The sequence below is a fragment of the Eulemur rufifrons genome, chromosome 17, assembly GCF_041146395.1.
Source record: "Eulemur rufifrons isolate Redbay chromosome 17, OSU_ERuf_1, whole genome shotgun sequence".
Lineage (NCBI taxonomy): Eukaryota > Metazoa > Chordata > Mammalia > Primates > Lemuridae > Eulemur > Eulemur rufifrons.
Genome location: NC_090999.1, coordinates 62,277,597 through 62,294,974, shown reverse-complemented (window position 1 = coordinate 62,294,974; position 17,378 = coordinate 62,277,597).

The window sequence follows — 17,378 nt, the reverse complement described above, 5'->3', positions numbered from 1 at the left end:
GGGAGCCAAAAATAAATGCACAGAAAAATAAAATATCATAAAGCATAATTTTATCATTTTGAACAAGAACTATTATAAAACTACCATACTATTAAATAGATGCATTATATTCTTCAGAATGAGTTAGTCAATGTTTGAGAAAGAGGAGAGTTAAAGAATATGGTTGAATTATGTAGCATTAAGACATGTGAGCTCAAAATGTAGCTGTGGCACATGAAGTAACTTTTGTGCTTATTTTTGAAGCAGTTTTTTTTTTTTTCAGGTAACTAAGTCTATAATTGAAATATTTTCTGTCAGTAAAATCTTCTCAGAAAAGGTTCTACAGGATAAGTGTCAAATTAACATCATAAACAAAAAAAAATTTTAGTTGTAGATAGTAAGTGTTTTTTCAAGGAGTGGAATCAGAGAACATATGAGGAAATAGCATTTTACTTATGTCTTAAATTATTTTATAGACAAAGATAGGTGAAGACCAAAAATCACATGCAAGAAAGCTAAGAAATTGCCATGTCTAGAGTACACTTCCTTTATATTGAATTTTAAGAGTTATGAGTTAGAGTCAGATTGTGGAGAACCCTGAAAGCTAAATTCAGGAGTTTATTCTGCGGTAAGGAAACTTTGAAATTTGAGAAGCAGGGAGGAAGAATGACATATGCTAAAGTACAGATTGGAGGGAGACATAAGTCAGTAAATGATATAAGTAGAATAAATGAAGATTCTAAAATAATCCTTGGAGCTCCAGTGGAGCAATTGGTTAGTGCACGGTACTTATGTAAAATAATCCTACTAGGAATTTTTTGGATACATTATATTACTTCTTTGAGTATTATAATCCTTTCCCAGCACAAATTTCATCCCAGTACCCAAGAGGTAGGCACAAAGCACTTAACCTGGAAAGATTTTTATGACAAACTCCACCTCCAAACAGGAAGAATTCCAGCCATTTGTCAATTGCAAGATATTATTAAGACATCTACTAACCTAAAAGCTCCATGAGAACTATCATGCTCTCTGCTCTATCCCTAGGATGGCTTTCACTGCACAGATGTGTAATAATAGTTCTTTTAAGTTAGAGGTCTTGCCATTGGGCAAGGTCTGAGAGGTCTAAAGAGTATTCTGGTGTCTGCCTTGTGTCCCATGCATAGGGCCCATCATATCTCATGCAAGAAATGATAAAGAAAGCCATCATACCTTGCTGCTGATAGAAAATGCCTAGAGCTCTGACATGGTGGCACTTTGCCTGGTTTCATTCCTGGAATTCTTTCTCCCCCAGTAGACTTGATTTGTATTTTAAAATGAGCTTTTCTCTTAATTATTGAGCATTCACAGAATATCATGCAAGTACAAAGCACTCTAAGATATCCTGTAAATTATTTTTATCCACACAAAGCAAAATGATATTTATGATATGTCTGTTAAGTAGATGGAGAACTAAGTAAAAAGATTACCATACTATTATATAACTAGACAGAAAAGGAGTCAATTATTTGTATCTTCTTCTGAGAATTGTGTTGTATCTTCTCCTGAAAATTCTATTGAGATTTGCTCCAGAAATCATGGCAATGAGTTCCGTTCTGTTGCTTCTGTACAGCCTCAGAAGTCCTTTGCCTATTAAAGTAAGCAAAAGAGAAAAGTATACTTTTTTGGAAGTACTACATAGAAGGATCAAAATTTCCCCATTCACTAAGCAACCTGAGCCTTCAACTACTCATAAATATAAAATACTGAAGCAATGATTATGTAATACACTAGTGTCAGTAAATACTAGTGAGAAATGTATACTATAAACTGTCACTTGATTTTTCTCAAAAAGTGTTTTGTTCACATTTTATGTTTAGCATGACATTTTTTGGGCAAATATTGCATGAAATATACCCACCACAAAACTTTAAGCTGCCTTGAACCCTGAGTTTATACTCAGTTGATCAAAAAAAGTTATTTCTAAGTTATTATGCAATATGTTCTATGAAAATAAGTCCATAGACTTTATATCCCCTTAAAAATACATTACACTGAGACTTCCACAATAAAAAAATTTTATTATTCTATAAAATCAGCTCTCCAGGCATGTTTTTCATGCATAAATTATTATTCTTTAATCTATGGATTTTTAAATGTGTTCAAGAATTTAATAACGTATATATTTGTCAGAGTAAGTATTGTCTTAAGTTTTATGTTACTTTTTAACTTGCATTGCTCAGATTTGTCCTTAAAAAATTATTTGAGTGATGAAGTTAACTCTCAACAAAATCAATTTGGTTTTATATATATTTAAGGAATAAGCCAATCATCAAAGAGTAAAGAGGTTACTTATTTTAAAGCAAACAAAATAAAAATGTGTTTTCTTGGGAACTACCTAGATCCATTAGATTCCCAGAGTATGTTGCTCTTTTTTGAATTCAGTTCTTCTGAAACATGGAATTAAGTTCCCCTAAGCTAAGAATATTCCATATAAAAATTCCTGATATATTCAAGACTTCAATGGATTTTACCCAAGTGCAAGAAAAATGTGAAAATGAAGTTAAACAACTATGATATGTCATCAAAACCTTTTTCTCTCAGTAAACAAACAGCCTAATATGCATTTTATTCATAATCACTGTCTGATTAAAATCCAAAGCTTTCATCTTGTTATGGTTCTTTTTTCCTTTTGGTCACCTGACATTAAAAAGCAGGTTGTTTAATTTCCATGACTTTGTGTAGAATTGAGTATCTCTCTTGGAGTTCATTTCTAGTTTTAGTCTACTGTGGTCTAAGTAGATACATAGTATGATTTGTGTTTTGTATTTTTTTTTAATTTCTTGAGACATGTTTTATGGCCTATGGTATGATCAATCTTGGAGAATATTCCATGTGCTGATGAAACAAGTGTTTATTCAGTAGTTTTGGGGTAGAATGTTCTGTAAATGTCTGTTAGACCCATTTGTTCTAGAGTCCCATTTAAGTCCAGTGTTTATTTATTTCCCATTTGGATGACCTGTCCAGTTCTCTCAGTGGGGTGTTAAAGTCCCCAGCAATTATAATGCTGCAGTTTATCTGTTTGCTTAGATCTAGTAGGGTTTGCTTTATGAATCTAAGTGCTCCTGTGTTAGGTGCATAAATATCTGGGATAGTTATGTTTTCTTGTTGAATTGCTCCCTTTACCATTATATAATGACCATCTTTGTCTGTCTTTACTATTGTTGATTTAAAGTCAATTTTATCTCATATGATTATGGCTATACCTGCTTTCTTTTGGTTTCCATTTTCATGCAGTATTTTTTTCCATCCCTTCCCCTTAAAGTCTGTATGTGTCCTTGTGGGTTAGATGTGTTTCCTGGAGACAGAAGATATTTGAGTTGTATTTTTTCATCCATTCAGCCAGGCTATGTCTCATGAGTGAGACATTCAGACTGTTCATGTTGATTGATATAATCAGTATGTGGGATTGATATGTGTTCTGTTAATCCTGTTGGGTACTACCTTAGTGCTTTATTCTATCTCTTGTGCTATTGTTTCATATGAGATCTGAGCTGTAGTTTTGGGGTGGTTTTACACTGGTTGGTGTCTATCATGCTGATCCATGTATAATGTGGTTCTGAGTATTTCCTGCAGGGCAGGTCTGGTCTTGACAAATTCCCTCAGTGTTTGCCTGTCTCGGAAAAGTCTTTATTTCTCCTTCATTTATGATATTTAATTTTGCAGGTTACAAAACAGTAGGCTGGCCATTTTTCTGTTTAGGAAGATTGAACACAGAGCCCCAATTCCTTGTTCTTGTGAGGTCTCAGTTGAGAAGTCAGCAGTTAGCCTGATGGGTTTTCTTTTGTAAGTTACTTGATGTTTTCTATCATGGCTCTCAGGAGATCCCTCTTTGTGCTGTCTTTGGCCAGACTGATGACCACGTGCCTTGGTGATATCCTCCTTGCAGTGAATTTCCCAGGTATCTGTTGAGCTTCTTGTACCTGAATGTCTAAATCTCTAGCAAGACCAGGGAAGTTTTCCTCAATTATTCCTTCAAATAAGTTTTCCAACCCTTGTGCATTTTCTTCTTCACCCTCAGGGATGCCCATGATTCTTATATTTGGTCATTTTACATAAGCCCATATTTCTTGTAGGCTTTATTCATTCCTCTAATTCTCTGTTCCTTATTTTTGACTGACTGTGTTCAATCGACAGAGTTGTCTTCAAGCTCTGAGATTCTTTCTTCTGCCTGCTGTAGTATCTTCTTAAAACTTTCCACTGTATTTTGTATTTTCATGAATAAATTTTTCATTTCCAGAAGTTCTATTTGTTTTTATTTAATGTGTCGATCTCTTACAGAATTTTTCATTCACTTCCTGAATTTTTTTTTTCTGGTTTCTTTGATTTGGTGTTTCATTTTCTCTTGGATTTATTTGAGCTTCCTTACAACCCATATTTGGAATTATTTACTTTTCATTTCAATATTTTCATTTTTGTTGATATCCATTGGTAAAGAGCTACTGTTCCCTTTTGGAGATGTCTTTTCACTCTGATTTTTCATACTTCCACTATTCTTTCACTGATTCCTTCTCATCTGGGGCAGCTGTTACTTCTAATTTTTTGATTTTCCTTTGTTTTTGATGGGGTTCCCCCCCACACTTATAAAGGAATGTTTGTAGCATATGTTGGGTAAGAACATTTAGCTTTCCTTGTGGGTGGTTTGATTGCAATCTAGGTTCTGGATGGATGCCTTGGTCACAGATATACTTAGCATTGTGATTTTCTCAGTTGCTAGTTGTTTTTAGGCTATAGCAGTGATGAGCTATATGTGTGAGCAGATTCTCTGTCTCTCTTTGATGAAGGATAATGGAAGTCTTTGAAATCCTTTCTCATTTCCTATCCCTATGGTCTTCTTAACTGTGTGAAGTGTATTGTCATGCCCAGTTTCATCTCTGAAACAGTATGTGTCACTTATGTATAAGAATCCACCACATCCTGTATGACTGTATCAGTAAATGCTGTAATAGCATGTGTAAATTGTCTTCCCTGTCAGTAGGTGGCTCTTGCTGGAAGGATCAAGCTGCAGTGTTGTTTTTGGTACCTGTGACTGGCTCTAGCACCTCTGGAGAAGCACTGAAATGCCCCAGGTGGTGGGTAAGGCTCTGTAACTTCCAGTTTAGTCCTTATTTTCTGCCACAACAGAGGCAGGTGGGGGAGTGAGGCTGGGCGGGGCTGGGTTGGGTGAGTTTGACCTTAGGTTCTACACAAGATGGTAAGGTAGCTGTTTTAACAGGGGTCAATAGTCTGTTCCCAGCTTCTGGGAAATCCTCCAGGGAGGGGCTAGAATGGCCCCACCAAGCCAGAAAGTCTGCTTGTGGGAGCAACACCATCTGAGATCACAACCTGGCAGTCAGGATTGGTTTTCACTTTTCTCCCCCTTCTCCTGCTCCACAGTCTGCTTCTGGTATCTTCCAGGAGGCAGGATCTCAAACTAGCTTATTTCCCCTACAATGGCACCACAGGCTGGGAGCTTCCTTGTCCAGGATCCTGCCATGGGCTGAGAGCACAGCCTTTCCGTGGGGGAGGGATGCTTTGCACATGCACTGCAGCTGGGATCCACATTGCACTCTCTTTTCAGTTCTGCCCATGGGGGATCCCTTACCTCCAGAGATTAGGCCACAAACCTCCCCTTCATGCCCCTGAGCATCATGATCAAGCCCTAGGAGTAAAGGATCTAACCTGTGGGCCTGTCCCCAGGTCCCCAAAATCAATCCTTGATCATGCCAGGGAGAAGCCTACCGGTCCTGAGTTGCCTATGGGGTGCTCAAGTAGATTTGATGTCCTTCTGCTTCAGGGTGTATCCTGCTCTGATGGAGCATCCAGGCAAGCAGCATCAGAGAGGGCCTGCGAGCAGGGAGCTCACAGTCTGAGAACCACTTAGTCCTATGCAGGTCTTTAAGAAGAAAGTTTTGAGTCCCTCTGTCTGTGGAAGCCCCATATGGTGTATGCACTAATGGGGTGGAAGCAGTAGCTCCTGAGAGCCTTGGCTCAATCATCTCTCTTGGCAGCCACAAATGGAGAAGAGGAAGGAGAGGAAGAGAGTCCGGATGGAGAAAAGCTAGCACTCTGGTTGTTTCTGTCCCTTTCTCCAGAAGGCATCCCTCCTGGAATGTCCAGGCTCTGGGATCACACAGATCCCCTGAGACCAACTGGCCCCCTGTGGCACCTGCTATCTCATCAGAGTTGGGAAGTGTTTGTGTGGAAATAAGCCAGTCAAAAATTGAGAGGCTGAAGCCCCCTGGGAAGGACAAAAGTGCACGGTGAGTGGAAAAGCAATATGGTACCTGTTAGCTCAGGTCTATGGTGATAGTAATTGCATGAAGGGGGCTGGCAGACTGGTGCTTTGTCCTCAAGAAACTTCTGGTTCACTGGTGGCATCAGCTTTTGGGCTCACGAGGGTAGAAAGGCTCTCCAGCAGCTCAGAAGCCTACTAATGGCCAGAGATGTGAGGGACGGAAAAACAAACTGCTCTACTTACACTTTTTACTGGACTCCAACCCTCTCAGGGGTTGTCCTCTGCCAATATCTTCCTCTTCCTTCTGCAACTTCTTCCCATGGAATCTCTTATAGATTCTGGCATTTCTTCCTCAGAATTACACCTGATCTGTGACTGTTTTTTCATTTTCATCTAAAACTTTTCCTTCTTTCTGGGATGATCTGGAAGCTGGTGCCTCTGGTCAGCCGTCTTGTCACAAATCTGGATGCTACTTTGATTCAACCATAACAATGCTTCTGGAAAGACACATTTGGATCACTAGACCTGAAGCCAAAATAAATTGCTTTGTCTTTCTGACTTTACATTTATATCTACAAAGTGAAATAATTCCCACGTTACCTATCCTATGGAGGTGTGAGGACCCAATTAAAATTAAAATTAATGCAGGTTAGATATATTATATAATATATAAGCCAAACTGTAATTGTAATTTGCTACACAAATAGAACAGTAATATGGTTATTGTTGCTATGATTATTTTTAGTTCTTTAGGAGTTCTATATATCTCTGACATGACTTTTATTTTTTTTTTTATTTATTTTTTTTTTTTTGAGACAGAGTCTCACTCTGTTGCCCAGGCTAGAGTGAGTGCCGTGGCGTCAGTCTAGCTCACAGCAACCTCAAACTCCTGGGCTTAAGCGATCCTACTGCCTCAGCCTCCCGAGTAGCTGGGACTACAGGCATGCGCCACCATGCCCGGCTAATTTTTTGTATATATATATTTTAGTTGTCCATATAATTTCTTTCTATTTTTAGTAGAGACGGGGTCTCACTCTTGCTCAGGCTGGTCTCGAACTCCTGACCTCGAGCGATCCACCCGCCTCGGCCTCCCAGAGTGCTAGGATTACAGGCGTGAGCCACCGCGCCCGGCCCACGACTTTATTTTATATTACAATCATTATTTTGAGGTTTTAAAATAGGGTTGGATAATATTGTCTCCTATACTAACCAATGTAATTGTTACATGTGTGGCTTCACATGCGTCATTTAACACTCATTTCAACACACATAAATTATAAATATTATTTTTATAAATACATTTTATATAAAATGCTTTATTTTAATAAGATTATACAGGGTAAGAATACATTAGCTACTATAGAGAACACATCATATTATTGGCCTAAATGTAAACTCTATGGCTTTTTCTGTTTCATGCATTAATGAAGACCCACTATCAAGTCGGGTGCTGCCCTAACCCATATTTATGCAGTTGTGTTTACATTTGATTATTTTCATTACCATTAATCTTCTCAAAATCCTTATTTTGTCCCCAAATATTTCCATTATCTCTTCAATCTTTGCCCATGTATATTTTTAATAATCCTGCATTGAAAATCTGCAACCAAGTCTTTTATGGAACTGTAAAAAAGAACATCAGCTTTAAGAGAGTCTTTCAAACAGTTCAAAATCCCAGGTTAATACTGTTCTACCAATGATGTGGTAGACTCTTTCTCTTGCTTCAAAAAATTTTTTAGATAAAACTACAAGGCTGACTAGAGACTGATTAACCAAACAATCCTGGTGTTACTCTGCAAAGAAGAGATGTCTTGGAAATATATACCTAAATAATGGTTTCTTGAAAGACTGTGATCAAAGAGTCATGATTTTTACACAGTGAAGCTATTAGGTAGGGGCAGAGAATGGGGGGAGCCTGGGGACATGGTAAATTATCTTTCTTTAAAAGAAGTTGCACATTAGAGTGTAGAGGAAGAGTTGATGATGTAGGAAACCAGTTCAGAAAGAAGATAAAGAAATTTTTAAAAGTATAGACAGAAAAGAAGTTATGATTAATTTTCGTTAGTCAAAGGCCTGGGGTAGGCTTCTACCTTCAAGTTTAGTGAAGTACTTCATCCTTAGTTTCCTACAGAACTTGATACCCTGGTTATCATGAATCTTGTTATATTAGAATGATTTGTATCTGTGTGTCTACGCAGAATACATAAATGAATTAGCATTCAGATAATTAAATATCATTTTTAAATGTAAAAACAACAGAGACCAAAGATAAAATCACTGTACCTTCAAGACTAAGTGATGTGGTAGAAATACCTTTGGCTTTTGATTAGATAGAGTAAGAAGAAAGATTGACTTATCAAGAAAATTTAGAATGACCTGAAGTCATAGCTGATCAACTTTGGGGGTGTAACTGGAAGGACAATGAAGAGAATCAAAAATCTTTTAAATGAGTAAAGCTAACTGAATATTAAATTATATGTGTATGTTTTATACCCTAAAATGCCACAATCCCAGTAAAATGACCTGTGAACTTTAATTCACTAGAAGGATGAAAAATACTGAATTGGACATTATTCAGGAAGGAACATTAAAGAAGAGAAAAAAGAAAATCCCTCACTGTGGAGTAATGGGATTGGTGTAAATTTGACCCTTTGCTTTGCTTTACAACTTTTTTACTCCATATTCCATTTTTTATTAAGTGGCTATTCACCCAGGCAGCTGAGAGGATGGGGGAATCATTCCACTCCCTCAGATGAGTAAATGAGAAGGTGGCTTCAGCTTCAATAGTCCTCAAGGAGTTTGGTGTCACCTTCCCAAAGAAGGTGCTGGTGTGTAGTCTACCATGAACTGGCCAGATACTGAGTTCAGAGGTGATAGGCCTGGAAATTTTAGAATGATCTGAGTATGGAGTATTGCTATTGCTTTAATATGTCTGGTGCAAAATCAATGTGCTGCCAATGTGATAGTATTAAGAGGTGTAGCCTCTTTCAGAGTTAATTGGATCATGAGGGCTCTTTCCTTGTGAGTGGGATTAAGGGGCTTATAAAAGAGGCTTCATGGAGCATTAGGCCCTTTTGCCCTTCCACCTTCAGGCATGTGAGGACACAGCCTGGGCACTGTCTTGGAGCAAAGGGTAGACCTCACCAGACAACGATTCTGCCAGTGCCTTGATCTTAGACTCCCAACCTCCCGATCTGTAAGAAATAAATTTCTGTTGTTTTCAAACTACCCAGTCTCAGTTATTCTGTGATAACTGTGCTGAGACTAATTAAAACGGGCATAAAGATAAGCACCAGGGTAGAGAAGGCTATTGTTGAACTCTTAGGATTTTGTTAAATGTGATGAAATATTTACTATTTTAGGAATTTGATAGAAAATGTTGCAGTATTATTAGGTCATTAAATAGGAAATGTCTAATTTCACATCAAAAGTTTAGCTTATTATATTTCAAACAGGAAGCAGTACAATTAACCAAAGTATGCACCTAAACTATCAACACAGTTTTTCCACCTTGACGGTAGATTGTTTATGACAGCAGCAAAGAAGCCTGGAGAGCAAGTGGAAATGAAATCGTGAAAGGCATTTTCCACAGCTTGTTGAGAATTGAATATTTTTCCTTGCAAGAAGGGGTCCAAAGTCTAGAAGAAGTGGTAGTCAGTTGATGCAAGATCTGGTGGAATACAGTGGATGAAAGAGAGTTTCCAAGTCCAGCTTCTGTAGTTTGAGCAGCGTTGTTTGTGCAGCATGTGGTCAAGCATTGTCTTGCAAGAGGATTGGCCTGTCTCTGTTGACCAATCTCTGCTGCTTAACCACAAGCATCCTCATCATTCTGTCCAATTGGTTGCAGTAGACATCCGCTATAATCAATTGACCTGGTTTCATGAAGCTGTAGTGGAAATATAGCAGTGCTGGGCCACCAAACATCTGCCATTAACTTTTTTTGATGAATATTTGGTTTTGGACTGTGGCACTTCATCTTTATCCAATCATTGTGCCAAATGCTTGCAGTTGTCAAAAAGAATCCATTTTCATCACATGTAATGGTATGATGTAGAAATGGTTCACCTTTATGTTGTGACAGCAAAGAAAGGCAAGCTTTGAGGCGATTTCTCTTCTGATGCTCATTTAATTCATGCAGAACCCATCTATCCAGCTTCTTTACTTTGCCTATTTGTTTCAAATGGTCCAGTATTGTTGGAAGAGTAGCATCAAATCATGCTGCTAATACATGTGTAGGTTGAGATGGATTTGTTTCCACTACAGCTTTCAGTTCATCATTATCCACCTTGGTCTCAGATCACCCACATGGTTCATTTTCAAGATTAAAATCACCAGATCAGAACTTCTCAAACTATCAATGTACTGTATTGACATACTGTGCATTCATTAGCCACATCATTCCCAAACATTTTGTTGATATTTTGAGCTTTCTGCACAGCTTTGGTTCCACAACGGAACTCATATTCAAAAATAACTCAAATGTTTTACTTATTCATGGTTTCACAAAAATTGCTCTAAAAAAAATAATAATAGATAATCACAAGCCAAACCATGCATTTGAAAAACTGAGGATGTACCTTCACAATGAAAATAAAACAAGAAGTGTCAAAGCGAAATGTAAGAGATACCAACTATCAAACTTAGTACTTAAGGTAATCAGACATTTCATACTTAAAAACCTAATATATTTTGTTCACATGTATACATATATGTATAGCTACAATAATTGGTAGTTTAATAATAAAAATATTTGAAATACTATCTATTGACTTATACATTTCTGAGGTTGTTAGAATACTAATGAACAGAAAAGTATAACCTATCTCTGTCTAAACCCTTAATGTTTGAAAGAATTAAAAATATAATCCATTATCAAAAGTTCTAGAATTTTAAGATCAAACACACAAAGAGAGTCCAGAGAATAATGCCAAAATGTTCTTTGGTTTTCCTCCTCAACAGATGATACAAAACATGTTCACCAAGGATGGACATTAAGGTATTTTTTCTTGCTTGCTTCTGTTTTTTTCCTTCTCTCTTTCTTGCTCCTCTGTCCTACCCACTTGAGTCCTTCTCTCTCCTCTTGGCCTTTAATTCAGGTTTTCAGTGATATTGTTTCTTTTTGTTTTCCATTCCTTATAGTCACACTGAGGCAATGGTTTTCAAATCCAGTATTCAGAAGGAAAGGATGAAGGGAGAAGACTTTCCAAGCACATCCTACTGAGAACATATTATGTGACAAATAAATCTTTCTGCTGCTACATTGAACCACTTCTGATAACCTAACTCCATATACTGTTTTACTAATAAAGAACAACTCTTTTTTCTCCTGCTGCCTAAATATTGCCAAGTTTTTTCTTAACAAAAATCTGGGGCTTTTTCTGATTACAGTGTTTCTGTTAATTTTCTCATTCTTTTCATAAATCAATTTCTATTATCCCAGGAATCAAGCAGAAAAGTTGAGAGGGAGCAAAGCAGAACTCATCCCTCTGCAAATATTGCACTTGCTTGAAACTAGTGACCACTATTTCTTTGTCTATATGATACATGAATGCTTGACTCAGTTCTTTATCACATTCTTCAGTGCAATGGAAAGGAAATATTTTCAAGGCAAACAAAGAGGCAGAATAAGTAATATAGCTGTACCTCAAAATTGACAGCTAACTGATAAATTCTGTCAACAAATCCAACTCCAAGTCTATCCAAAATAGCTCATTTTCTCGCTTTGGAAAACCAGTGATAATTTTCTATTGATAATCATGTGATAAAGAGAGGTGTTATTTTTTTCTCAGTCACAATATCACATGGCCATTTGATGGTCTTCTCAGTCCTAAACCACACATAACACTTAAAAATAAGAGAAATAGGGAAAGGAAGTCTACCAGCCTGAACATTTTTAGGTTGGCTAATCCAGTGAGCACTGTCAATGAATTTTCATTTATTTTTAAATAAAAGTATTTCCGTATATACAAGGTCTGTCCAGAAAGTATCCAACCATTGTTAATATAGCAAGAAAGTTACATGGCTGGATACTTCCTGGACAGACTTCTTATTATTACCTTTCTGCCCTCAGAATATTTACCCAAGAAAGAGTGTATTCATTTTTTATTGCAGCATAACAGATTACTACAAATTTATCAACTTAAAACAACAACCATTAATCTCACAGTTTCTGTTGGTCAGAAGTCTGATATCTGCTTCACAGGGTCCTCAGCTCAGGGTGTGACCAGGCAGCAATCATGGGGTCAGCCAGAGCTGCAGTGTCATCTGAAGCTCCAAGCTCATGTGGCTTACCTGCAGAATTTTTTCTTTGCAGCTGTATAACTCGTGGTGGCTTGCTTCTTCAAAGCCAATAGCAGAGAGTGTTTCTAACTTCTGGATCATTTCTTAGAGGGCTCACCTGATTAGATCATGCTCATCCAGGATAATCTCCCTTCTCATGGACTCATAGTCAACTGACTAGAGGAATCATAATTACATCTGCAAACATTTCTTCATTTTTTCTGTATAATTTAATTTACTCACAGGAGAGACATCCTCATATTCCCAGTTTGATCCACCCCCAAGGAGAATGGATTAAACAGTGTGTGCTTCAAGGGGTGGGAATCTTATGGGGCATCCGAGAATTCTCCTTACCATATGGAGAAAAGTTAAATCACTTTAGTAATTCAGCAGCAGAATTTTAGAGAAATCATTTAGCATTCAAGTGAGCCATATTTCTCCACTCTGACACTTAAGGATGAGTTTTAATTTTGCATATATTTATTCTATTCTTCAATTTTAGCATAACCTCTTTTCCCTCTCCACTCCATCACTCTCACTCCTCTCACCCAAATCCTTGGTATCACTTATTTTCTCTTGCTGTGATCTTAAGCTGCTGAGACAATCTCCTGAGAGGGGAGGAACATTGGTGTTTTCACGATCTGGCACCATGCCTCTGCCCTCATTAGTGAATGCAGTTGTGCATATTAAAGAAATAAATCATCCTAGTGACTACTGCATGTCAGAATTACCTTCACTTAAGTGAAATTATAACATTAACTTGAGATTCCTGAAATAAAAAAGGCCCATCCACTTAGATTTTTTTCTCTCCGCCAGCCTCTAAACATAATTTTGTATAGTTCCTTTTCTTCCTCTTTTAAGAGATGTTCTTTTCAGAACTTATTAAAATAAAATTGAGAATGTTGACTGCCCAAATCTTTTCCATTCCAGTTTATTTTACACATCACCTTCAAATTATTGCTTCCAAATCATATAGCCCAGCTTTCCTCTGGCAAAGAGTATCCAATAATTCACCTTGCCTACTCCAAGACTTTTGACATCTATGATATATCTACAACATCTACAAAGTGAATTTCTTAAGGACTAAGACCTTCTTGTCTTGATTTTTTTTATATTCACAGATTTAAACAAAGCACAAAAAGTTAATTGCTTGATATATATTTGCTAAATGGAATGGAACGATTCTACCCTTTAACCTGGCATTTGAGGCTCTTCCATACACGTGCTTCCGCATTCCTTTCGAAGCTCTTCAGTTCTGTTCTTCAATTGCTCAGTGCCTCAGTCAAGCAAAGCTTTCACTATGCTCTTCCTGCCTACAGCCGGGGCACTTCTACATTTAACTTACCTCATCCTCAAGGGGCCCAGACCAGTGTAATGCCACTTGATATGTGGAGTCTTCACTAATTCAACTTGCTCCCCATCCCACCAGTTGGGAGTAATACTCCTCACCTTTCAACATTCACATTACTTTTTCTGTACCTCAGTTATGAACCTTTTATGGTCTACCAACCGTTGCAGTTATTTATGTTGACATTTTAGTTCTGCTACTAGATTTGATGCGTCTTGAGGAAGATATATTTCCTACAGTGTTTGACACACACAGTAGGCACTACGTAAATAAATACTTTACAGAATCAAAAAGTTCTTATAAGTTATAGGCCATTATCTCTCTCTAATTACCAAAATTGTTTTTGGAGAGTTTAATATTTGGTGACCAATGATGTGAGTTCCAATTTTGATTTCAATTTATGTTTATCTGATTTCTATTTCATCTTTCATCCTCACTGCCATATATAACAATTAATGAAATCTTGTAAAGTATTTCTTTATAAAGTAAATATTTTGATTCTAAACAGAAGGTGTAATGTATAACACTTAGGTTATCTGAGATTCCCTTGGCATATCATATTATTAATATCAATAACAAAGGCACTAAAATAGGTTTATTTTCATTTTAAACTTTATTTGGATGATATGTCATGAGAATGGATCTAGAATATATGGCATATAATATATATAATAGCCAAATGAAAAATGAAATCAAAACATTTTATTTTAAAATATTTTAGTTCTTAGAAAATTTGTCTCTAATAATTTATGGAATAATTTAATGTATAGAATATTTATAGGATAATTTATAGAATAGTAGCTCCTAATAATAATAAAAGCTTCTGTTCAGACCACTGACGATTAATTTCCTTGTTTTGACCTTCCTATGTCAGATATTTAAATTTTGTTTAGTTTCTTTACAGGGAACACTTAAACATTTAGCTTATCTAAGATCCAATGACCTGAATAATAGAAGTAGAGAAAACCGCTAATTTAGATATTTTAAATGGATAAACCTTGTAAATGGATTATGGAAATTTAAACATAACAAATCAGCTTTAATCATGTAGTTAATGAACTTCCACAATTTAACTGTGAACTTTTTAAATGTTGGGTTATGTTTATATTCAATGTCAAGTATGCACAAGCCAAGGGTATATAAGAAACTATTTAAAGGTCTTCATAACTTTTCGAGACTTCTGATATTTCCTTGAAATTTATAATGTTCTCTGTACACAAGTCTAAGAACCAAATTTGTCTTAATCTATTTCACTTAAATTCTTATAATAACTTGGCTTCTTACTACAAAATAAGCTTTTTAGAGGCAAAGATTTGTGCCTTAATATTTAGTTCTCTTTCTACATGTAGGGTAGTCAATAAATGTCCAGTGAATCAAACTATATGGTGCCTTGGAACCAAACTACTATTTTTCAACATGATTACTACAGAGAACATATGGAGCATGAACTCTGCCCCCAAAATTCTCATCATCTCTCTCATCATTACCTGTTAAAGCATTTCATCATAGTTTGAATCCTTTATGCTAGAGGTTGGCCGAGGCCTGGAATAAAGAATGAAAATGTGACAAATGGCCACTTATTGGTCATTAACTATCATGATTAGAGCAGCCTGCCTCTCAGAGTGAGGGTCAGCATTAAGAAATGAAACCATCCTTTAGAATATCCTCTTGATAGGAATGAAGCTGTTCATTATCTGATCATTAGGGTCCATGCCAAATAAAACACATCCTTCACACTACCCAAGTCCTAATGGTTCATTTAGTCATTGGCTTAAATGGGAAGCAAAGAAAAAAGCAAATAACTAAGTGACTGTACGATCTTAAGATCTCTATCTAAGTGCAGGATGAAATTTAATGCTAGCAAAATAGCTTATGGCAAATAACTATTGAGCCCAATTCTGAGAGATTATACATGGCATCCAGTCACATATGGAAACTACAGTTATTGGTTAAGCTAAAAATTGTACTAATATTTAGCATGCTATCTTGCCTTATTACTGAAATAATGAATATCAAAGAAATAGTTGCAAATACTTGAAAAAACAGACCATCAAAAAAATTTAGACTGATGTAAACTAAAGAATTGTCATACTAAGAATGATGCGTAGGAAAAGAAGAAAAACATAGCAAAGGAAGTTGGAGACCTAAGTGATGATGGATCCAAAAATAACATAGATATGGACATAAATAGTGACAACAATGACAAATATCTTGATGCTAGCAGCAAGATATGACAAGACTATTAGGCATTTGATAATTCTGAGTTCTCATCAAGTTTTTACAACTTTATTTTGTGACCATGGAAATATCAGATAAATCACATGAGCCTCAGTTTCCTCGTTAATATTTGGTAAGAAAATGACTATTGCTACATGCCTTACCTTATCAGGTTATTGGGAGGAATTAAGAAGATACATTAGAAATGTAGAACTCTTGCTGGAAACATAAAGGCCAAGAGAAAATGCAGATGACTTCACTCACCCCTTGGCTCAGTCTCTTGTACTAATGTCAGGAAGATAAGCAATATCTATGAGGAGGATTCACATTGAAAAGAATCTTGATATGTTCTTTGGTTCCTTGGCTTTACTTGTTTGGGTCGTGTGCTCCAGGGGCTGAACAATTTTGATCTCAAAAATGCCTTTAGTTTCAAAGGTAATCTTTTAAAATGCCTTTTCCTCTTCCTTCTGTTAAGTTGGCCTCTTCTTCCTTGAAGGTTAACTGTTGATATGTAGAGTTATAAGGATATGGATGGGGCCCAGGAGTGAGAAAAAAAATGAAATCAAAGATTTAAGCTTTTATTAAGAGGTTCCAGTAATGATGAAAGAGGGTCTTAGTCTCCTTTAAGTTATTATCTAGGCCAGTTCACAAAGGTAGAAATGAGGTCATAAATTCAGAGATAAACCACATCTAGAAATAAAGAATGCATATTTGGTTCTTAAATCTCTCCAAAATCTGAGGGCAGAGGAAGAGGAACCCAAAGGTAATGGAATTCTGGTGGTCAAGGTGCTGTTGTCTAGTCTTAAGACATGTGACTGATTCATTCCAGGTACCCACAGAACATTTAACAATCCTGCGGCAATGAGGAGTGTGGGATCAAGGACACAGAACAGGGTACTGGAAGCAGATCACAAGAGCCATGACAGAAGGAAAGCAAAGGGGTAAGGAAAACCAAAGAGGTGGTTAAACCAAAGGTGTCTTGGAATCAGTTGTCAAGGAAGGCATCACTGGGCAGTTTAAAGGCAGCACATGAATCAAAAATTGAAAAAAGGCAAAAATAAGGATCCAGACTATGGAAAGAGAGGAAAGACAGCTGGTCTGTCTATAGGAAAGTCCATGACAAATAAGAGAACAGATATTCTTTAGTGACTTAAAGAACTGGGAAAGAGAATAGTTAATAGGCTTCCAGAACAAGAAGTCAGGGCAGACTTCATGAGCATTGAACTGTGTAGTCACAAAGGGCCCCGTATTTATGAGGCTCCATGCTTGGTTCAATGCTTTCTGCTACCATCTTGAAAT